The sequence below is a fragment of the Felis catus genome, chromosome B2 (assembly GCF_018350175.1).
Source record: "Felis catus isolate Fca126 chromosome B2, F.catus_Fca126_mat1.0, whole genome shotgun sequence".
Lineage (NCBI taxonomy): Eukaryota > Metazoa > Chordata > Mammalia > Carnivora > Felidae > Felis > Felis catus.
In genome coordinates this window covers 53,154,998-53,179,821 of record NC_058372.1, presented here as the reverse complement: position 1 = coordinate 53,179,821, position 24,824 = coordinate 53,154,998, and the positions used below count along the sequence as shown (strand labels likewise).

The 24,824-nt window shown below is 36.3% G+C and overlaps 1 long non-coding RNA gene across 1 annotated transcript in view; it reads left to right on the top strand.

Annotated features, from left to right (window-relative positions):
- The window catches only part of LOC109499712, a 53,549-nt gene that overhangs the window by 22,491 nt on the left and 6,234 nt on the right, over positions 1-24,824 (top strand). Inside the window, exons 3-4 of the long non-coding RNA XR_002157169.3 lie at positions 11,023-12,258; positions 24,295-24,524. This is a non-coding gene — a long non-coding RNA (uncharacterized LOC109499712). The remainder of the gene's footprint in view (positions 1-11,022; positions 12,259-24,294; positions 24,525-24,824) is intronic.

Sequence of the window (24,824 nt, the reverse complement as noted above, 5' to 3'; positions counted from 1 at the left end):
CTCATTCCTGTCTTCCACATCCTCCACATGTGGCCCGTCACCGTGTCCACCCCCCACCCACAGCTGACTTTCCCAAGAGACCTCAAATGTATCAATTTCTTTGCTTCCACTATTAACATCCCAGTTCACGTGATTTTCACCTCTTATTTGGATGACTGCAACAGCTTCCTCATTATCCTTTCTGATTCTAATTTTACTCTTCTAATCCATTCACCACATTGTACTCAGGTACTATTTAAAAAATGTAAATCACAGCTTGATTTTTTAACTTAAACTTTTTTACTTAAAAATTATTTTACTTAAAAATTTCCTATGGCTTCTCACCTCCCTTAGAATAAAATTTGATTTCCTTTTTGCTGTCTGAAAATCGCTGTAAGAGCTGAGTCCTGACTTCCTCCTAATAATCTCCCATTATTCTTCCCTTCACTCAGGAGGGAAGCTGCACTGGCTTTTGGTTTGTTTCTTGAACAAGCTTCGCTTTGTGCAACCTTAGGGCCTCTTGTCCTTGCTATTTTCTCCCCTGGAATACGTTTCCCTTAGACGTAAGATCCTAAGATGTCCACCTTACCCCATTCCACACCCCATCTACTCAGTACCTCCCATCTGCACTTATGGGTCTCAGACAAATGTCAACTTCCTCAGCAAGTACATCTACCATTGGCCAGCCCCTGCCTCTCAGAACTAAGAGCAGCTTGAACTGTTCCTTCACAGCATATGTCCTCCACTGTGGTTGGATATTCATGTGCTCCTGTGAGAAATGCCTACTTCCTCCTATTATCTATAAGCTACATGAGGGCAGAAAATACTTCTATTTTTTCTCACCCAATATTGTCAGTGCATGGCACAAGGCCTGATAGCCAGTGGATACAGAAGAAGTCTCCAGGCCAACATCCTCTCAAAAATCAAACACTGTTAATTACCTACCAGTGTTCATGGAAACCAAGATAGATTAAATATATTAAAGATGCCTATACACATGTATTGGGGGTAGGGTACAGGGGTATTTTTGAGGAAGACAATAGCTGCAGGAACCAGCATGAAAGCCTCTTTTAAAATCTAAAAGGATATAAGTTGGGGCGCCTGGGTGGCTCAGTTGGTTAAGTGTCCGACTTCGGCTCAGGTCATGATCTCACGGTTCATGGGTTGGAGCCCCGCATCCAGCTCTGTGCTCACAGCTCGGAGCCTGGAGCCTGCTTCTGATTCTGTGTCTCCCTCTCTCTGGCCCTCCCTTGCTTATACTCTGACTCTCACTATGTCTCAAAAAATCAATAAATGTTAAAAAAAATTAAAATCTAACAGTATATAAGTAAACAATTACATAGTAGGGATTAGAATTCAGTTTTAATATTAAAATGTTAACAATCCATAGAACATAAACAAGATTTCCCAGAAAGGAATAGCATCCAAATGAAAAGTATATTTTAGCTGAAACACTACAATCACATATTCCATTATGGCTGCTATCAAGAACACGTGCTAATGAAAGGACCACATCATTCTGTTTATATTTTTATATTTTTGGAACAAAATGCCTGAGCTGACCACCAAATCCACAGCCTCAAAAGCACACACTTTTTCCTTACATGTGCAAACCCCTAATTGCTGATTGACAAAGAGTGTTTCCTGGAACTGAATCACTTAGCAATTCCTTGTTTGTTCACAACTGATACAAATTTGGAAAATGTGAGTGTTTTCCAAGAAGGGAAGCTCATTAATTAGCCATAAGGTACCAATTTAGGTCATTCCAGATATGTCATGAAAAAAATCTAGTAGGCAAGAGTCTCCGTTAAATACATGTTTTAAAGTCGTATTTTCTCTCCCTTTTCTCCTCCCAACTTCAGCAGAATGTTAAACTGGCATCATTTTATCCTTCATTTTTCAGTCAGCAAACATTTGTTGAGAGCTTGTTAGGTCCCACTCACTATACTAGCACCAAAGAGCAAAATACAGACAAGTTTCCTGCTCTCAGGGAGCTTACACTTTAAAGGCATAAGACGGACAAGAGAAAATAAATGTAAAAATATACACCACAAAAATTTCAAACAGGAAGGACCTCTTTAAGCTGGAAGTGATCTTCAGTAATAATAATAAGAAAAAAATCCAGCCTTGAAATAGTCTAAGGGATGTGGAGAAATTTCCAGGCCGAGACTAGTATGTGCAGTAGCTTTGAGGAGTGATGGAGGCACGAACTAGGATTGCAAAGCGAGCAGATATGTTCAAGAGAGAAAGGAAGAGGAAGCTTCCTGTCAATAAGAACCTGAGAGGCTCAGAGAAATAGATGAGAGACATCACTGAGTGCTGGGCCTGGGGACATGGGGTCGACATGTGTGTGGATATAGTAGGGAATTTTATTTGAGGTCAGCCTTGCCCTGATGTCCATTAGATATTCTATTAAAACTTTCATACACGGGGTCTAATCATTATAAAAACATCAGACAAACCCAAATTGAGTACATTCTAAAAATAACTAACAAGTATTATTCATAACTGTGACCCATCACAACTGTGCCCATCACGTGTCATCGAAAACAAGGGAAGTCTGAGAAACTGACAGAGCCAGGAGGAGTCTGAGGGGATATAACAAATAAATGTAAAATGGTATCCTGGTGGGATTCTGGAACAGAAAAAGAACGTTAGGTACAAACTAAGGAAATGTGAATAAAGTATAGACTTTAGTTCATAATAATTTATCAGTACCGGTTCATTAATTATAACAAATGTATTTATATTAACATGAAGATGTGAACAAACTAACATCTTTGCTACACATCTTGATTAACTCAACTAAAATTTCTTACTTTAAATTTTGTATTCTACTCATGGTAAGCCATTTTCAGTTCTGTCAAGTCGGGCTATCTCAGACATTTATTCTCCTCAGTTCTTCCCTCTACCAGAACATATTTCGGTCTTTTCTGGGCCATAGTAACTCCTACTCATCCTTCAAGGTTCAGCTTTTGTGTTGCTTCCTCCGGGAGGCCATCTGTGATTTCCTCAGACTGGAGTGGGCTCCCTATTCCCTCATAGCAACTTGTGCCTCATGGATTACATCACTCATCACATTACCCTGGGGCTAACAACTTACTGTCTGTAAGCTCCTTCAGTACAGGGGTTCATATTTATGTTTCTATACTCAATGTCCATCACGATGCTTGCACCTACCTCAAGACATTCTAGAAGAGTTTGCTGAATGAACCCCTGAATAAAAGCTGCTAATTCTTTTAGGCTACCTTGAATCACAATGCTACAGAAATACCCAGGAATAACTTCTAAAAAAACATCTCTTGTTCATCTTGAGATGCTGTGATGAGGCAATTTTGGTTATAAAAATTGATAGGTCTGTGAGGTTATTGGATGGATCAATTGATATCCTGGAGTTGGTATTACAATGGCTTTTAGTCTTCTTCCAAAATGAAATAAGCTGGAGAATAAACCACCCTCTTCCTCTCCCCCCAGATGGAAATTGAGAACAAGGGTATTTGGCAAAGTTTATTGTGGACTTGGATAATTATCTCCAAACTCCTTTTTTTTTTTTTTTGAAGGGATCCGCCCTTGAGAAGTACAGTTACTGCTCTATTTAATAATGTGACTCACTATATCAGAGGAGGCAGAGGTACCACCCAAATTACAAAGCAGCCAGGAGGCAGTTGGGAAACTTTTGTGCTACTTTATGAATTCAAGCTATCTGACAAAAGTCTGATAATTTGTCTTTGCCCTGGAGAGAAGTGTCCTTTGTCCACCAGTCTGCCTGGGTCATAAGGGCCCTATGGGACTTGGAGCACCAGCTGGCTTTTGTCCTCAACTCACACAAGAGCCATGTTTAGGAAAGGAGGGCTGTGCTTCTCATCAACTATGTTGCTGAAGCCCCCTCCCCTTCCTTGAATATTATACAGATAGAATGAATCCGGTTTATGGTACTGTGCTGGTAGGTTGAGAATGGGTAGGGAAAGTGGTTGGATATTGTGAATAGGATATTGAGTGTTTCCAAAAATAGAATGGAGAGTCTCATGGGGGAATGGAGAGAGTCATAGGGGAGCCAAGAAAGAGTTATTTTGGAGAGTGCACAAAAAAGGAGACAGAGAGTAGGGCCTAATTTTTTAGAATTCTCCCCTTGGGCCATAAAAGTGAATGTAGTTTGCATTGTTTCCTCTGGAACCCACAAGAAGATAGCAGTGCTTACTTAGGGGACTTTGGAGTGTGGCAGGCTGTGAGCCGCTCAACTGACAATGGCTCATGGCTGGAGGTGGGTGTGAGAAAGAAGAGAGCAATGAGGAGCAGGGCAGGGGAGTTTGCAGTAGGTGCCCATGGAAAGTAACTCTGCAAAGAGGTGGGAATGATGTTTGCATTAAACAATAATGAATCTGTTAAAGTCCAAATTGGCATAAATCAATACTAAACCTTCGTCATTTATCATTTTACATAAGAATAGAAATGAAAGCCAAGATGAACATGCCAAATGAAATTAAGAAACTTTGGGCAGCCTATATTCTTTTTTTGGCTTCTATAAGGATTCTTATATTGGCTTTCAACTATGCATTACCAAATTCACATATCAACGTACTACTTACTACTTAGAACATGAAGTTGTCTAAATTGAGACTTCATTTCCTGGAATATACATTCCAGGAAAATGATCAACACTGATGAGTAAAAGCAGTACTTTAACATTAATCTTTGTAGAAGAGAACCTGCACCAATGGGCAGAAAATTGTTCATTTGTGTAGTGTTTGGCTTCTAATTGGCACCATTCAAAGGTGGATCTTGCTAGTTGGGAGTCAAGAAGAAACAGGAAAAGACCAGAGGTAGAGGTCACGTTTGGGGTTTCAATGAGGTTAGTCTTCCAAAGGATATATTTTCAGATTTCCCTTATGAAGCTATAGCTTTTCTTAGAATTAACCTGTCCCATCTAGCCCCAAAGTAACTGCACTCTTTTTTTCCTTATCTTCTCCATGAAGTGTGAACATGTAGACACCATCTCTGTAGAAAGAGGTTCTCCTGACTTGGGCCCTGCATTCTGTATTCTTCTCCTGCCTGTGTGATCAGTCTTTCTCAGTCACCTTCTTTCCTCTTAGGCTAAAATGTTGTTGTTTCTCAAGGTGCTGACTTTGGCCTTATTCTCTTTGTACTCTATATACCGTTCTTCGCCTCTTTGCTTAAATTCTCAGCTATCCATAGATGCCTCTAAATGCATGATCTAGTCTGAACCTGCCTCTTGAGAGCTCCACTGGAATTTCTGACTGCTTTTGAGATATTTGCATATGAATACTACATAGGTCCTCAACACGACTCATTCTTCATAGAATTTATCATGCTTATACCACATCCTCAAATTATTCCCCTTCTTGAATTTCTAATTTCATTTGCTGATACTATTATTCAACTAGCCCCTAAGCCAACAAGGTAGAGACAGAACATTCATTCCCTTTCACCTTCTACATCTAATCTGTCACCAAATCACATTGATTCTACTTCCTGTATCTTTTCCTCTGTATTTTAAAAATTCTATAATTAATACATAATTATTATTAAAAATGATGCAACTTGGAAGTATAAGGAGTAGAAAGATAAAATTCCCCTTCCATTTCTCTTGTCCATAAATCTGAGCCTGCACAATGAAACTCTGTCTACATTCTAAAGAAATAGCTTCCCATGAGCTAGCCTTTGGGTCTAAAGGTATCCACACTCACAGCACAATCTGCTCAGGTAAGATGTGCTCAGAGAAGCAGACCACACAGCCTCAGAATGTGGATTCCAGTTAATTCTGTGTCTTTGTTATCCAAAGCATGAGGTAAAAGGGTGATCATAGACTTTAGGTGGCCATGTTGTGTTGACCACTGAAGGAAGAAGAGAGGGTATTCTAGCCTGATGGAGAGGGGGTGCAGCTTGAGGAGGGCAAGTGGAGCCTGCAAAAGTGCAGGTTCTGAGACAGGGGAACCTCTTGCTTAAGGGCAGTACTAGTTCCTAGGGTAGTACCAGGTTTCATGTGAATTAATTCAGAAATTGGGCAAGGCTGAGACTACAGATCATTTAATTTCTTCATGAAATATTTGAATTGTTACTATTAACTGGATCCTATACATGTACTGAAGAAACAACTGGTTAACAAGACACGGTTCCTGCCTTCAGGGAGTTCTCATTCATAGAGGATACCATCTATTTTCATGTAGGTCTTCTGCAGTGGGGCTGTGTAGGCAGAAACTTACATATTAATTAATATTTATAATTTAGTAGTGACTATTTCTAGAAATATTCTAAATACATGCCATATTGCTAATATCAGAATAAAATTTTGTAGTTATAGAGGTTAAAGTAAACTTATAGTTTATTGTTACTCTTTTTTTAATTTTTAAAAAATTTTTATTAATTTTTTGACAGAGACAGAGTACATGAGTGAGGGGCAGAGAACAAGGGAAACACAGAACCTGAAGCAGGCTCCAGGCTCTGAGCTGTCAGCACAGAGCCCAATGTGGGGCTTGAACTCACTAATTGCATGATCATGACCTAAGCTGAAGTGGGCCACTTAACTAATTGAACTACCCAGGCACCCCTATTCTATTGTTATTCTTAGATAAATTTGATCTTCAAGTGAAACGGCTTTGGAGGCCACTGAAGTCCATTATTTAGATTGTACTGCCCTCTGGTGGTTAAACTACAGTTTTATTTATTTATTTATTTATTTATTTATTTATTTATTTTTCAGTTTACCAGAGGTTCCCTGGAAAGACCCATGAGTCTTTTCTTTACCATGAAATTTTTGACATTCTTAATTTTCTCATTAAGACTTATTTATTTACTACTTGCTTATTTAAAGTTTTTATTTAAATTCCAGTTAGTTCACATACCAGGTAATATCAGTTTCAGGTGTACAATATAGTGATTCAATACGTCCATACAACTTGTGTTCATCACAACAAGTGCCCTCCTTCATCCCCATCACCTATTTAGCCCATCCCCCCACCCACCTCCATTCTGGTAACCATCAGCTTTATTTTTCATTTCTTACTGTTTTCTTGAAAAGATTCTATTATTTTTGAAACTGTGTTAAAATTACACAAAATAACTACCTTGTGGAGAGTTTCAAACAATACTCTGAGAATCCCAGAACCAATTCCAATGAGATATTGGGAAAAAAGCCTGATTAAAGGAGTTTAAAATTTATCAGAAAAAAAATAACATTAAAGAATGGTGCAGAAACTGGAATAATCCACCTAAAAAGGGGGAACTTGTTGATAAGATATAAACACAAAGAGTATTATAATACAAAAGGTATTAAAGAGATACTTTAATCTCCTTAAAGATACTTAACGATACTCCTTGAAGAAGTATACTGTACACCTGTATACTTCTAAGAAGGTGGTACCACCATTAAAATACATAAATGATATAGAGCCAAAAAAATCGAGAGATAATCATAATAATTTTTTTGTATTACAAATGTAGCATTTCAAGGCTATTGGTCTACATATCAAATGATATTAGAACAATTAGCTCATTGGAAAACCAAATTTAAATTTATACCTCACAGCTTAGATGCAAATACTTTCTTGATGTATTGAAATTAAAGTGGGAAAATGAAACTAGGAAAAGTACAGGTAGATAATTACATGATCTTAGGTTGCTAACGGCCTCTGGTGTGACACCAAAGTCAGCAATCTAAAGAGAAATTTTTGTAGGTTTGGTTAGAGTAGATGACATTAACAAACAAACATAAAGATGAAAAAAAAGGCAATATATGGTAGATAAAGGTACTATATAACAGTGTTATGTAAAGAACTTCCAATTTCATAAAACGTTGGAGAAGGAAACAAAGCCAACTCATAAAGAACAATTAAAGGTCAATGAACAAAAAATGTCCTTTCTATTTTGTAATTAAAACAATACAAATGAAAAATAGCACTGGGAGATTATTTGTCACATACCAATATCCCAGTGATGAAGTATAAAATAATGTAAACTTTGTGGCAGATGGTAAGTCATTGTGCATTACAATGTAAAACAGGAACATAATTTAAACACAATTCTAATTATAGCAATTTTCTAAGAAGACAGTCACATTACTGAGCAAAAATATATACTTTGGTGGTGTTTATAAAATTGGCCAAATTGTATTTTTCTTTTCTTTTTTTTTAGGTTTTTATGCATTAATCTGAATTCCTTTATTAATTCAACTAATCTTTACTGAGTGTCTACTATTTATCAAGAATTGTGATAAATGCTAGGGATACAATGCACAAGACAGACACAGCCTCTGCATTTGGAGGGTTTTTCTTTATCACTTTAAAAATTACAATAGGGAGGTGCCTGGATGGCTCAGTCAGTTAAGTGTTTTGACTCTTGATTTTAGCTCAGGTTATGATCTCACTGTTGTGGGATTGAGACCCATGTTCTGCTTTGAGAGGACAGAGCCTGTTTGGGATTCTCTCTCTCCCTGTCTCTCTTCCCTTCCCCTACTTTCTCTCTCTCTCTCTCCCTCCCTCTCTCTCTCTCTCTAAGTAAATAAATGTTTTAAAAAATTAGAATAGGAGAACCACAGATGTCTCAGTCAGTACAGCATGCGACTCTTAATCGTAGTGTTGTGAGCTCAAGCCCCACATTGGGAGCACACATTACTTAAATAAATAAAACTTAAAAAAATTAGAAAAAAGCAATATAATTACTTAAACTTACTTTGGAAATAGCTTTAAAGGGTTAATTACATCTTTATGTTGTTTGTAGAATATTGACATTATTAAAGTTACAAAGCATGAAAAGTCTCTGCAAACCATTATCAGTAGGCTTTATAGGATTTTGTGTTATGATTATGTATATGGATACCTATTTCTCTCCTTTAAGGCATTAATCACTGTCACTACTTTACCCAGAGTTTTCACATAGGAATTTCTTAGTAGATATGTGTTTTGGGGATGGGACAAAACTGAAAAAAAAATTTTGATTTAAGAACAAAGGAATCGTGACAAATAATAATTCAGATTTTACTCTAAGTGTTATCTTAGCTCCAAACACATACCTATCAACTAGAAATTCTATACCCTGGATTCTTTCTCTGTAAAAAACCATTAGTAAACATTAATCTTGTGGGCAAGTTTATAATTTATGGTCTCAGATAGCCCACCTTTTTCATTTTGCACGTTCTGTCGGTCATCTTACACAGGGATCACATCATACTCAATGGACTTCTTGCTTCTGAGAACAGGTAGAAAGATTTTAGTCTTTGCTGATGTTCACTTAGAGAATCGTTTTTGCTAAGTCACTTCTGTTGAAGATTTTCCTTCCATTCTGTTTTATGTTCAGAATGCTCCATGACAGTTTTACAACGTAAAGAGAATATGTGGTGTTTCAAGGTATGGGCATTTGGCCTATGGTCTTTACCTTTTCATTTATAGTCAATGGGCCCTGCACTTAGAGACAATGGAGGAATGCTTTAAAATACCCTTTAAGGGCGCCTGGGTGGCTCAGGGCTGAGCATCTGACTTCGGCTCAGGTCATGATCTCACGCTTCGTGAGTTCAAGCCCTCCATCAGGCTTGCTGTTGTCCGTGCAGGGCCCCCTTCAGATCCTCTGTCCCCTTCTCTCTCTGCCCCTCCCCCGCTCATTCTCTAACTCTCTCTCTCTCTCTCTCTCTCTCAAATAAGATAAATGAACATAAAACCCCACAAAAACTCTCTTTAGAAGTTGGGATGTAACCTGAGAAAGATTTCTTGGTAGGGAGAACCACCATCCCACTTCCTTTGGAAGATGATTATAATATGCCCCTGAGGCAGCAGCAAGAGGGTTCCTGATTAAACATTTCATGCTAATGTATGTGTGTGTGCGTGTGTGTGTGTGTGTGTGTGTGTGTGTGTGTAAGTGTATCACTGTGTAGGTATATACAAACTTGAGCAATCATTGATTTGGAGAAGTGCTGGCTGACTGACTATATAGCTACACCAGGTCTGCATATGTATCTGCATTCCAAACATGTGCTTCCTATTCTGAGACCTAGTGAAACATGATCCTCTGGGAATCGGTAAGCAAAAATGTCAGAAAGCTTCACAGAATATATGATTGATTGATTGAACCACAGTAAATCCTCTTAGTTCCTCTCTGTTATTTCTGGTTAAATTTGACTATCACAGGAAGAATCTTGCTGCCTTACTGGAGAGGAATTCTTTCTAGCCAAGTGAAAGGACTATTTATTATCAGGAACTGTTAGTTGTTTTGAGAGTCATCCTTAATAAATCTAACTATTCTTTTAATGACAGAAAAATTTGGACTCCCTTTGAGGGAGAATTTTCCAATATTTGCTAAAATTTTAAATAAGTATATGTTATGACTGGTCCATTCTATTTTTAGGATTCTGACCTGTAAAAATATGAACATGTGGGAATAGTTAGACAGATGATTAAGGATTTTCATTTTGGTATTTTTGTGACAGCAAAATAAAAAGACAAATCAATATAAATGCCTATCGATAGGAGGATAAATAAATAAATTTTATTATATTGGAATACCATGTACTCTTACAATGGGAATTAAAGAGGTATTTTTAACTGACCTGAAAAGCTATCCATACTCATAGGTTGTGAAGTGAAGAGGGAGATTTTAAAAATATGTATCCACTGAAAACCTTGTAAATAAGGTTTACCTTGTAAATAAGAACCTAATAAATGAGTTCAGCAAGATTGCAGGATATAAGATCAGTATATAAAAATCAATTGCATTTCTGTACATTATTGATGAAAAATCTGGGAATTAAATTATGAAAGCAATTCCACTTACAATAGAATCCAAGAGAATAAAGCTACTTGGGAATAAGTTTAGCAAAAACAAAACAAAACCAAAAAAAACAAGGCTACACTTGAACTACACTAAAAACTACACAATATAGCTTAAAAAAGTTAAAGAATATCTAAGTAAGTGGAAAAGCATCATGTTCATAGATTGGAAGACTTAATATTGATAAAATATCAGTATTTCTCAAACTGATCTACAGATTCAATAAAATTCCTATCAAAATCTCCATTGATGCCTTTTTTTTCTTTGCAGAAATTGGCGAACTGAACCTAAAATTCATACAGAAATATAAGGAACCCAGGCTAGCCAAAAAATGTCCACAAAGGAATAAAGCTGGAGAACTCACACTTTCTGATTTCAAAACTTACTACAGAGCTGCAACAATCAAGACAGTGTAGTATTGTAAAATAAACATCTAGATCAACAGAATATAATTGAGAGCTGAGGAATAAACCTTTACCTTCATAGTGAATTGATCTTCAACAAGGTGCCAACACAATTCAATGGGGGAAAAGACTCTTTTCCGCAAATGGTGCTGGACAACTAGATACCCACATTCAAAAGAATGAGTTTGGGCCCTATTCTCACTCCATTTGTGAAATTTAAGCTCAAGATGGATGAGTGAATAAAGCGCAAGAGCTAAAACATGAAATCTTAGAAGATAATACAAGAACAAATCGTTATGATTTTGGGTTGGTCAATGATGTCTTAGATAAAATCAAAAAAGCACAAGCCATAAAAGAAAAACAAAAGTTGGACGTCAGAATTAAAAACTTTTGCTTCAAATAGTACCCTCTATGAAGTGAAAAGACAACTTACAGATGGGGAGAAAATATTTGCAAATCATATATTGAATAAGAGACTTGTATATATGAAGAATTCTTGCAACAAGAAAACAACCCAATTGTCAAAGGACTTGAATAGAAATTTCTCCAAAGATGATAGAAGAATGATTAACATGCACAGGGATGTATGTGGAACAACATGAGTCATTAGGGAAAAGGTACATCAAAACCACAATGAAATACTACTTCATGAGTACTATAAAGTCTACAGTCAAAAAGGCAATAGCAAGTACAGATGAGAGTAGGGAATTAGAACTCTCGTATATTTCTGGTGGGAATGTAAAAGGGGGCAGCCCCTTTGGCAAATACTTGGGCAGTTTATCAAAATGTTAAACATAGAATTACCACAGGGTCCAGCAATTCTGCCTCTAGGTATCTACCCAGGAAAAATGAAAACATGTTTACCAAAGACTTGTACATGAATGCGCAGAGTAATATTATTCATAAGAGACAAAAAGTGGAACAACCGAAATATGCATCCATTGATGAATGGATAAACAAAATATGTTAAATCCATACAATGGAATCCTATTGGTCAACAAAAAGGGTCCACATACTGATACATGTAGCAATGTGGATACATTTCCAAAACATTCTTCTGAATGAAAGAAGTCAGACACAGAAGACCGCCTACTGTGTCAAGGTATGTAAATTTCCTCTCAATAAAGTGGTTAAAAAAACATGTATAATAAGATTCTAGTTCTGTTTAACAGCACATATATATCTAGGTACTTAAATACCTCTATCTATTTTACTTAAATATATGTATATGTATTTAAATAAGCATGGAAAAATATGGGGTCACAAACATTCAGTAAACTGTTAATGGTTTCTCCCAGGGGAGGGAGGAAGAAAGGTTGAGAGACAAGTATTCATATCCTACTTTATTCAGTTCTGATTCATTTACATAGGTTGTAATACACAAATTGATTTAATGTGTTTTTCTTAAAAAATAGAAATGAATCCATTACAAATGAAGAAAGAAAAAGAGAGAAAAACAGAAAGAACAAAATAATGAATTGCTGTAATGTATCAAGATTGCAGCTCTTGTTAATAATAGATCTGTTCATTCATTTGTCAATTAAATGACAAATAAAAGAGGTCCTGGAGATAAACATTATAGGACAGGATTTTAAAGACCTGCATCTAGTTCGTGTATAACTGTAAAAACAAAGACATATTTATAATCTGAACACTGTTCCTTTTTAAAAATAATCAGTATTTCTGATCATTAATGTTATTTGGTGGCAAGAGGGAAAGTGGTATCTTTTTTACATATTGCAATTTAAAATATTTTTCCTTATGATGTTAAATAAAATAAACCTTAGATCCATTTTTGTGGATCTACATTGTGGAACTACAATGGTCTTTTGGATGTTTCTGTGGTTATACCAAACAAAACTGTGGCATGCTGAATTTACGTCTAGATCCCTTTATTATCACTATTTCCTATTCCTTTAACATTCCAGCTGCCTTACCATTCTTTAGGATGAATTATCAGTTATTTATCTAATAGTTATTTATGTAAATATTTATCAGTATAACAAACCAATAATTGGTTTTTGATAGCAACAGCAAGAGTTCTGAGGTAAGAGAAACAAATGAACTTTATTTGCTTAATTTGCAGTAAGAGTACTTGGGTATTACTCATAACTCTTTTTCAGTAGGTCATTGGCAAAATAATTAACAGTTTGTAGTTCTGAGTTCACTTTAGTCAGAGTAATTGCAAATACAGTTAGCCCTTGAACAACAGGGGTGTTTGGGGTTAGGGGCATTGACTCTGGCTCAATCAAAATTCCTCATATAACTTTTGACTCCCCCAAGACTTAACTGTCAATACCCTATTGTTAATAGGAAGCCTTACTGATAACATAAACAGTCCACTAACACACATTTTGTATGTTATAATAATAACATACAATATAATAAAGTATGTTCAAGAAAAAATGTTATTAAGAAAATCATAAGGAAGAGAAAGTACATTTGCAGTACTGTATTGTATTGAAAAAAAAAATTGTGTGTAAGTGAACCTGAGTAGTCCAAACTCATGTTGTTCAAAAGTCAACGGTAATGCATATACCATCCTCTCTGCTTAGTGGTTTTCTATGTAACGATAAACTGTTACATTTGAAGAGGTAATGGTATTTTACAAAATTAAAAATATTTGATATAAATTAAAATAGTCCTCTGGAATTGAAACGTGACATATATAGCATAAGAACCAAAATATTTTTAATATGCTTTTTTATATTTTAAAATTTATTTTAATTGTTATAGCCATATTTCCTGCATGCACTCATTCATTATATATTTATTGAGTTATTCTAATTTTCTGGCATTCTACTAGGTGATGTAGGAGGGAAAGTGAGTAGGATATTGACCCTGCCTTCAAATACTCATGATCTTTCTAAAAAGACAATCTTATAAACCAGGCATTGAAGTCACTGACAAAAAAGCATAAAATTGTAAACTACCTCAACTTGGATTTTAAAATACTGTGTAAAAAGAAAATATATCTCATTAAAAATGACACAAATTTAAAATATATTTTTAAAATCCAATACTGTGGCATCACAAAGAAAAGCAATGTTAATACTTTCTATTTTCCCTTTTACTCCCCCAGAATTTAAAACAACCATTTTAAAGTGAACAGATACTTAAGTTGACTTTGAAGAATATTAGATCCAACTTTACATTTTTAAGGGTAGCTCATTAGAGTAGCTGATGTCACCCAACTCTATTTAATTGTCTGATCTCCAGACCCCCTCCCATTTTCACTCAAAATAGAAGTAATTGATTTTTTTGTTGCTGGGGTCCTCAGCTCACATCTCTTTGGAAGCTCTTTATCATTTTGAGTTATAATTATTTATATATACATTTTAGCTCCTTGTGCAGACTATAAGGTTATTGATAACAGGGGCTCTGCCTATTTATTCTTGCATTTGCCATAGAATCCTGTGCAGTTCTTGTGCAAACAGGTGCTCAGCATTTATGGCACGCATAAATGATCTGCTACCAATCCAGGAAACTCAAACTTCTGAAATTCACATCCCCTCTCAATGAAAAACTTTGACTTAGAGAATGTTTCTCTGAAATCCCTGGGAAAAGTTAATCAGAATCTCAATCTACCATGTCACTTCCTTTATACAGTCCAGTGCAACTATTTTTCTGGCTCCATAAAAGTGTCTGGGACATTTGCCAGAATGTATTGCCTTCAAATGTAAAGTTTCAGCACTTTAGAAATTGTTTTCCCTTTTAAATACTTTTCCAATAATTAGAATTTCCTGCCACCAGGTAGCACTAACAAATGCAATACCTTAAAAAAAGAAAAAGCAGTTTTCCTTGAGATCTAGTTTTCAAAATAACCTAAAATTATCAACTAAGCGTAAATAACAGTAAACACATGTATTAACTAAAGGTATTTGAAAAGACCATGAACAACTTTGGGATTTGCTCACCGCCTTTTTTTAAAGTTTTATTATGTATTTTGAGAGAGAGAGAGAAAGCACGAGTGGGGGAATGGCAGAGAGAGAGCAAGGATCCTAAGCAGACTCTTCACCACTAGTGTGAAGCCTGATATGGGGCTCGAACTCGCCAACTGTAAGATCATGACCTGAGCTAGAGTCCAATACATAAATGGCTGAGCCACCCAGATACCCCTTGCTCACTTCATTTTGAATATAAGATGCCTTTGATTTTGGCTGGCACCAGTCTTTTCTGTACCTCTAAGAAGGAAAAGATATTGTCAATTAAACAATAATATAATGCTTTCTTATCATTTAGAATCGTTTTCAGCTTTATTGAGGTATAATTGATAAAATTGAAAGATATGTAAACAGTACATTGTGACGATTTGATATATGTATACTGTGAAAGGTGTCCCCCCATAGAATTATATCCATTTCTTTCTTTTTTTTTTTTTGTTCAGCTCTAGTATATAACATGGTGACTATAGTTGATAACATGATATTATATAACTGAAATTTGCTGAAAGTAGAACTTAAGTTTCTCACCCCAAAATAATTTATTTTATAATTATTGAAAAGGGTCTTTTGTAATTATTAGATACAGGTGTTTATATTATATTACACTTCTCCATTTATGTGCTTTTTTGGGAATGTGGTAACTTTTTATTCAGTGCTGAGTCATACCACAATCTTTTTGAGGGTGTTTTGTGGCAGTTTAACACAACATGCATACTCAAAGTGCACAGAGTTATTAAAATTATGCCAAAACAAATAGGTACCTCAAAGTCTGTGCGCGCTTAGGCATAAGTTACATTGCTAGTGCCACAAGAATGACAGCAACTTTAAGATGACTAATAAAAGGGGCGCCTGGGTGGCGCAGTCGGTTAAGCGTCCGACTTCAGCCAGGTCACGATCTTGCGGTCCGTGAGTTCAAGCCCCGCGTCAGGCTCTGGGCTGATGGCTCAGAGCCTGGAGCCTGGAGCCTGTTTTCCGATTCTGTGTCTCCCTCTCTCTCTGCCCCTCCCCCGTTCATGCTCTGTCTCTCTCTGTCCCCAAAATAAGTAAACGTTAAAAAAAAAAAAGAGATGACTAATAAAAATACTGATTTCAGAGATCATTTACCATTTTAGCATGAAAGAATTTGAACTTAAAATCAATGAAATACAATATCCTTAACTTTTACTGTGTTAATTCAACTTGAATTTTAGATGATGAACAAAATCCCTTCTCTGAAATTTGGGCTCATTTTGTTCAGCAAATGTCTATTTTTACTCTCTTTTTGAGAGCCCTTATTTCCAACCTAATCAAAAAAGTTCTTTAATTTGCTCTCTCAGCACTGCTGAGTATCTACGTTATAGCCTTGGACCCAAATGAATGCTGGTTCTTCTAATCTCATGAAGTACAGTGTGCTCTAAGGATTGACAACAGTTAGCATTCATTTAGTTGTTCAGGCCAGAAACCAGAAATATCTATAGGCTTGTGCCATCAAGGCCCATATGATGTCTTTAATTATCTGCCTGTCTCTACTATGGACAAATGTTTGTATCCCTCCAAAATTCATAAAATGAAATCCTAAGCCCCAATATGATAGTATTAGGAGCTGGGGTTTTTGGAAGGAGATTAGGTAATGAGAATGGAGCCTTTATGATTGAGATTGGGATTCTTATAAAAGAGACCCCAGTGAGCTCTCTCCTCCTCCTCACCAAGTGAGTATATGATGAGAAAATGGCAACTCAGAAGATGGTCCTCCTTAGAACCTGACGATGCTGGCACGACGGTTTCTATACCTGTGAGAAATACATTTCTATTGTTTATAAGCTATTCTGACTGTGGTGTACTATTTTACCTGCCTGAACAGAATAAGACACCCACTCTAGACTTTAAATTCCGATACAATAGAGACCATCATATTCTGTTTGTCTTGCAAACTCAGTTGCTGGTCCATATATACATATTAAACTAAAAACCCAAATGAGAATTCACTTACCTTATTTCTTTGAACAAGTGAACCCACATATTACTAGTTAGGGACTAAGATTGAAGGGACACTTGGATTTTAATTTCCTTGATTTTAATAAGATTTTATTTTGTATGTATTTTGTGCTTCACAGAGCAAACCATGAGGATACCTAGTAAATGCTTACACTGCTCATAGTTACATAGAATTTTAGAATTAAATTGGAATTTAGAAATCAGTGAATTCTAAATACCAGATCCAAAGAAGTTCTGTATTATGTGAAGTTTTAAGAAGGAACACCAAGGCAGTTGGTTAGGCACTAGACTTGACTTTGTGTCTCCTCAGTTGGTGGGAAAGAGTCAAATGTTGCTCACAGAACAGCTTTATATATAAAAAAAAATAATAAAAACCGTTGAGCAGAACTTGCCTCTGATAGAAAGCTAACAAAAAATTAAATATTTAGCTCAAACCTTGTTTGACAAAGTTAATATATTATGGACATTTCAACATTCAAATTCAAAGAATATCCAACTCTGGTTTTCTTTGGACTATAAAAAGCACTTTGGAGGATATTGAAAGATATAATAGATGGAGTGGGAAGAAAAAGTTATGGGAAGTTAAGTCTTTCATTTGTTACTTTTGACAAGCTAAGCCCAAGTAATAAGAGGCAAGGTAGTATTCTAATAAAGCATGCCTCACTGGTTATAATCGAGTTAATGTGTTCTCATCTCCAGCACATCAAGCTGCCAAGAATTTTAATAATCACAGTGCACAGGAGGATTAGGGAAGCGATATACTGTTAAGTTGGTTAATGAAGTAAAGTGTTATGAGATATGTTTTCTCAGATGGGGAAAAAAAACAGGCAAAAACTGACTTTGGTTTGTATATAATAGCCATTTGCTTCTTATTTTAAAATAAGTTATCTAGAAAGAATTCTTGCAGTTCTCTGTACCTTACGTTTTTGTCTTTGCTGGTGCCAATAGTTTACCGAAAGTGTCCTTGTTAATAACAAATATTTTGGAGGGAAAGGGAATAAGGAGTATTCTTTTTTTATAATTATTCTTTTTTTTTTAATTTTTGAGAGAGAGGGAGAGACAGAGCACGAGCTGGGGAGGGGCAGAGAGGGAGACAGAGAATCCAAAGCAGTCTCCAGGTTCTGAGCTGTCAGCACAGAGCCCGACTCAGGGCTTGAACCTACGAACCTTGATATCATAACCTGAGCTGGTCAGAACTGACTGAGCCACGCAGGCACCCCTTGAACAAGGAGTATTCTAATGCTTATGAAACTTTTTGTATGCGCCAGGTTAAGTGCTTAGCCCTACAGTGACCCTGTTGGATAGATATTATTCCACCTTAGAGATCAGGAATGTGAGGTTCATGGACATGAAATATCTTGCCCAAAGTCAATTGGAAAACAGGAGAACAGGTAGAATCAAGGCTTGATTTGATCACAGGTCTGTGTCAGCTCCCAGCTGGTTTTTTCTCTAGGTCCTCCTGTCATTTCTCACTCTGCTGCTGCCCCATACAAGTTCTGTGTGTGTTTTAACTCAGATTTTGGTTTAGTGTGTGGAAAATTGTGTTTACAGGACACAATAACATGAAGTGAGTCTTTCTTGCCGTCACAAACAGCACTTCCTACCACAACAGTGATAGGAAAAACATGGATCATGTAAAAGTTATTCTTACTATTTGCCCCAGAGCTCAATCAAATTTTACTATATCTAAAACTAATAGACGAAATTTAAAAAGTGATTAAAATAAAAACAAAGACATACCACAATCAAAATATTTATTTTTTGAAGGTTAAATCAGATAAACTAACATACTGGTAAGAGTGAGCAATGGGGAGTCCTAAAGGAATAAAACTTCAATTTTAATGTATTTCCTCATGTGCTTGCCCCCTGCTATTACACTATTTTACAAGAAAAATAAAGAATAAAGCTATCCACTTTATCCCTTATCCCTCATTCTACTCTGCCTTCATTGAAACAGTCTTTTGGTTAGCAAAGCTTTCTCCAGGCCTTTGGCTCATCTGTCATTTTCATAGCTAGAAACCAAATGATCTAGTTAATGTTTCCACTTCATTACTAAAGAGCTAACTATCACTCGATCAGAGTGGAATTTGTTCTTTCTCTTCTAGAAGAACAAATGTTTAAAAGACCATAATTTAAATCAGGACAGAGTTAATCAATAAAAATGTCATCAGAAAACTGAAAATAAAGGCCAATGTACATACTGATAAATTCAAACCCATCTATCTAAGACCGAGAATCTATTAATAACATATGCTTAGCCATAATTTGTACAATTTTATTGAATATAAATACTTGCGTCAACCACTTAGGGAGGCTATCCATTTTAATTACTTTCTATTTTTAAAGTAACGTTTCACAGCCTTATGTCCAAGGTAGTAACTAGGTCAGCAATTTATACAACTTGGATATTATCTAATTTTCAGTGAACTCATTCTAAATCAAAGTGGCATATTTTAAGCCTGGATTTCTTCAGGTCAACATTCTTATCTGAATTTCAGGGAAACCTATCTAAAGGCTAAAGAAGAAAATCAACCATGCTAATGGCTTATGCTTAAAGAGTAATCTTATGACTTGACATGAATCTATAATAAATATCTATTTCTCTTTGTTTAGCAAAGTGAGTTAGAAAATACCATTACCTGTAAAAGGGACCATAGCATAGTTTTGATAATTAATTAAAAACAACTCTTCCGTTTTCAGTCATTCATCCACACAATATAAATCTATACACACCCACATTTCAACATCATAATCAATTTTAGAAAATAATGTTAAAAACTCCAATATCCCAAAATTTTAGGACTGATATTTAAAGTTATTATCTTCTGTATTCCAAACAAAAATTACTCTTTTGGTTAGTTCTGTTTATTAAACATTGCCACCAAGAAAGTGTCTGCATATGACCAACAAAAACTTAAAAAAATAGCTGTGGTTCAATATAGATATTATGTTGGATCTTTGAAGGTTTGAGAATTGGTATATATATATTTTTAATTTTTTTAACGTTTGTTTATTTTTTGAGAGACAGAGACAGAGCATGAGTGGGGGCCGGACAGAGAGAGAGGGAGATAGAGAATCTGAAGCAGGCTCCAGGTAATGAGCTGTCAGCACAGAGCCTGACCTAGGGCTCGAACCCACAAACCACAAGATCAATGACCTGAGTCAAAGTCGGACATTTAATTGACTGGGCCCCCCAGGCACCCCTGAGAATTGGTAGATGTTAAACAGAACAAAGCTATAGCTGTTATCTCCTTACAGAACTGGCTTAAATTCTAAGATTCTAGAATTCTCTCACAAAGTTTGTTCCTTATCCCTTAATTTCGTGTGGAATTTAAAAATCCAAAAGTAGAAACAGTTTTGGAAAATTTCTATATCAGTAACTATAAGGAAAATAAAACCTCTACTCTGGGCATAATCCTATCCTTTTAACCAATAGTGTGGGGTTTTGGAAAGGGTTGACCACAACGATATCCTCAACTCCAAATTTGAAACCAATTGAGAGATAGGCACAAATCAGACAGAAGGAGGCTCAAATAGAAGTTTTAGTGGAGATTAAAACTGGATAAAAAGAGTTGGTGCAGGTATATGGCCACACTGGGCTTTCTAAACCTTGACCTCAGAATTAAACAGGTTTGCCCACCCAGGGGCTGGCACCATGGAGCCACTGCAGGGCCCCTGACAGGGGCAGGGTGCTTTCCCCTGCGGTGGGGAGGGCTGCTGCGGTGGGGAGGGCTATTTTTCATGAAATAGTAATAGATACAGATTTTGCCTCATGAAGTTCCATTGTATACATAAAAGTTTCTGGCCATTATTAGGAAGTCACATTTTTATTTTTAGAATAATCTTTGTGTGCTACATCAAAAGAGATTGACTGCAGAGGGTGATTGTAATAAAACTGACTTTCTACTTAATCACAGTGGTTCCTTAATTAGGGGACTCTCTCTTCTTTTCATCCTCCATTTTTTGAGGTTGATTTAATATTCATTTCTAGTATCCAAATAATGGTACCATCCCTACCAAAGAAAGAAAAGATACATTTAATGCAAATTCCATCCTATGATGGTATTTTATAAAATGTACCTTCCTAATGAGTTCAGATATTTTAACCTGGTGTGTGGCCTCTAATGGATCTAGTTAGATTTTATATGAATATTTTTCTTCCCTACAGAATATATCTTTAAATATACATTTTCCCCTTTTTCTTCTCTCAGTATGTATATTCATTTATACATTTTTTCTTTGTTTTCTACTTTTCCTTTCCATCCTTTCTCTCTCAAGAAAAATAATTATTCACATGGGACAACAAAAGAAAACCCAGGCAGGAAAGAAAAGTTCCATGGAGTCTAATCAAACATGGAAACTGAAAAACAGTGGCCTCTATTCAGAGAAAGATAGAACACCCTTCCCTGGTGAGGGCTTTGTGAAGAATTCTGGAATAGATGGCGAGTAGATTGTAGCCAGAGTGGCAATGGTAGCCATTTTCATTCCTGGAACAGGATTCTCTCTGACCTACTCTAGACAGAATAGTGCTCTTGTGAGACTATTCCCTGAGTCCCCTACTCCCCAAGAAAATCAGGAGCAATATAGATCTGATTCTGCTTTTCCTTTTTTAATTGTTTAAATGTTTATTTTTTTGAGAGGAGAGAGAGAGAGAGAGAGAGAGCGAGCACGAGTTGGGGGGGGGGGTGGGGGCAGAGAGAGAGGGAGACACAGAATCCAAAGCAGGCTCCTGGCTCTAACCAACACGGGGATTGAACTCACGAACCACGAGATCATGACCTGAGCCAAAGTCAGACCCTCACCTGTCAACTGACTGAGCCACCCAGGTGCCCCTGTTTTTCTTTTAAATATGCATTTCCAAATATGACATAAAATGTATTGCAAAAACGCTGAACAGAAATAAAATATGATGGCAAAGATTGTAGGTGATTTTAACCGTTTTCTTCTGAGAATTTAAGTTTTTTTCAACATTTTTAAATAATATTCACTACTTTCAAAACCAGGAAAATGTGTTATTAAAAATTAAATACAGTTCAAGCATACAACTGCATCTTCCCTTTGGGCTGGGAAAGCTCAGAGTATAAGTGTACTTTCTGAACTCTGTCTTGCTGTTGTGATTGTATGAAGAAGAGCTACAATAGTTTCCCATTCTCAGTTATTTGCAGGAGAGTTTTCCAAAGTCTCCAAACCTGATTTTATTTTTTTGTTTTGTTTGTAATTTTTATTGGAAAACATTTAGAATTAGCATTACTTCGATCTTTTGCAACTTAATTTTTTAAAGAATCATATTAATCCAGAGTCTTAGATAACCAATAGGTTTTCAAGGGTAAGAAGTTAATTAATTGAAAGGAAGATCTGACTTTTATACAGATTTTTAAATAAAGCTGTTTCAGTGATATTGAAGTAATTTGTCACTTATCTGAACTTCATGAACTGAAATAAAGCAAAAGTCTTTTTGTATTCCAAGTATTATAGACAGTTATTTATTTTTTTTTTAATTTTTTTTCAACGTTTTTTATTTATTTTTGGGACAGAGAGAGACAGAGCATGAACGGGGGAGGGGCAGAGAGAGAGGGAGACACAGAATCGGAAACAGGCTCCAGGCTCCGAGCCATCAGCCCAGAGCCCGACGCGGGGCTCGAACTCACGGACCGCGAGATCGTGACCTGGCTGAAGTCGGACGCTTAACCGACTGCGCCACCCAGGCGCCCCTATAGACAGTTATGTAAATGGTGGTCTTCATTTACTTAAAAATATATGATTAGAATTTAATTGTGCAAATGCCAGGGTAGTGAAAAATAAGTTCTATTAAAGAGCACATACATAATAATCAGGGAAAAATTAATTCTTGAGTAAATTTCATTCTAAGGGTCCAGCAGGGAGGTATGTTAGGGTCCAGATAAGATGTACGAGTTGGTCTAAAAAACTAATGGGATTCTCTAAATCAGGAATGTTCTCATCATAATCTAAGAGCATAGGTTTCTTAGACTCAGAAGAAAAAATGTGATTGCTAAAGTGATGTATTAATTCTTGGCGGGGAGGGGCAAAGTTTTGTACATGCAGAGAAGAGACATCTAACTCAGATGCTGAGAGGGACCATATTATTGGTTTGTCTGAGAGTGTCCTGAGACGTGGGAACTTCAGAGCTGAAATCTGGGTAGTCCCAGACAAACCAGGGCCGTTGATCTCTCTACTCCATTTTCAGTAGGGGATTAGACATTTGTCACTCACACAGAGTGGGCAAAGAAATGCCACTGTGCATCAGTGAAGTCACCCTAGTATCCAGATGGGAGACATATATTTTTCTTTATCTCTCAGTCCCACAGTACCAAAGGAGGCAGGTCTGAAATCTTCATACAACTTCTTGCCATATCTCCTTGATCAAGAGGTAATTATGTGTTCCACCATTCACAGGAAAAGAACAAAAACAACTCAACAAAAAGGTGATCTTGATCACATCACAATAGTAATTTACACTGGAGCTCAGATCAGAGAAAGATGTGTTTCCAGAAAACTCAGCTGCTGTACTAGACCCAAGTGGGTGATTGATTATCCAGAGGCACAAGTTTATTTTAGGCACTTCATTTGATAACATTTAGAAGAGAAAGTTGATGGATTAACTATCAGGTGTAGGTATAATCCACCAGTTTAGGGTAACTGAGCCACCTGATGTTTTGGACATCTTTCTGTGGAGGGGTATGATGACCAGATGTTTTTTAGAATTGGATTTACATTTATTAATCTTTAAAACATTGTATTGCATTCTGTTTCAGGAAGGTAGTTTGTGTATTCTGTCTAAAGCTTTCTTCAGCAGAAATATTTAGTCAGTTGGCATGGACTTTCTGATTAACAGTAATTTGATATCTTATAATCTCCTTCTATTCTGAAATTTATGGCTTATTTATTGAATGTTGTATTAGCCTAAACTTCTACATTTGTCAACTGCTGCTTGTTTCCTTCCAGGTCACAATTTTCTTGAGTAAATTTCTGGTGCAGAATTATATGTTGACTGATTGAGCTTCCTAAGATTCTCTACTTTGACCTGAGGGGTTTTCCTTGAACATCTTGGAGATTTGTCCCATTTCAGTGAAGAAGGGTCATGGTGCATTGTCTTTATTTGTTTTTCATACTTGCAGCTCATTTTTTTCCAGTTTGGACTAGATAGAACATAGTACGGTCTCCATTATCTTCACTTTTTGTTAATATGTTTTGTTTTCCAGAGAGAAGGAAGAAAAAGAGGGAGGAAAGAAAGATCAAGGAAAGAAAGAGAAAGAAGAGAGGGAAGAAGGACCGAAGGAAAGCCGACCAGGAAAAAAAAGTGCTTCTATCAATTTGGTTACTTCTTCAAAGAATATGAAAAGTCTCCAACAAAAGTATACAAGACTTTATTATTTTGCTGAAGAAATGGATATGTTCAGCCTGCTATTTGGGGCAGGACTTCAAGGACTGGGTATCTATTGATAAATTCTCATAGGATATATTTCTTGGTCTGGGTGGCTTAAAATCTAAATTCTATCATTTAACTTAGGTATGATCAGGCTGCTAGTGAACTCAATGAACTCAATTAAAATATACTGAAGGACCATGTCTGCTGTGGAACCATCTGGTGGTGAAATACAATTATAAAACACAAGGTCATCTGAACAACAGTTTTAGAATCTAGTTAAAATAGATTGGGTGTCTACTATGTTTCAGGTGCTGTGCTAATTATAGTCGAGGAAGGATATCAATTTGAGGAAGATGCTTCAAA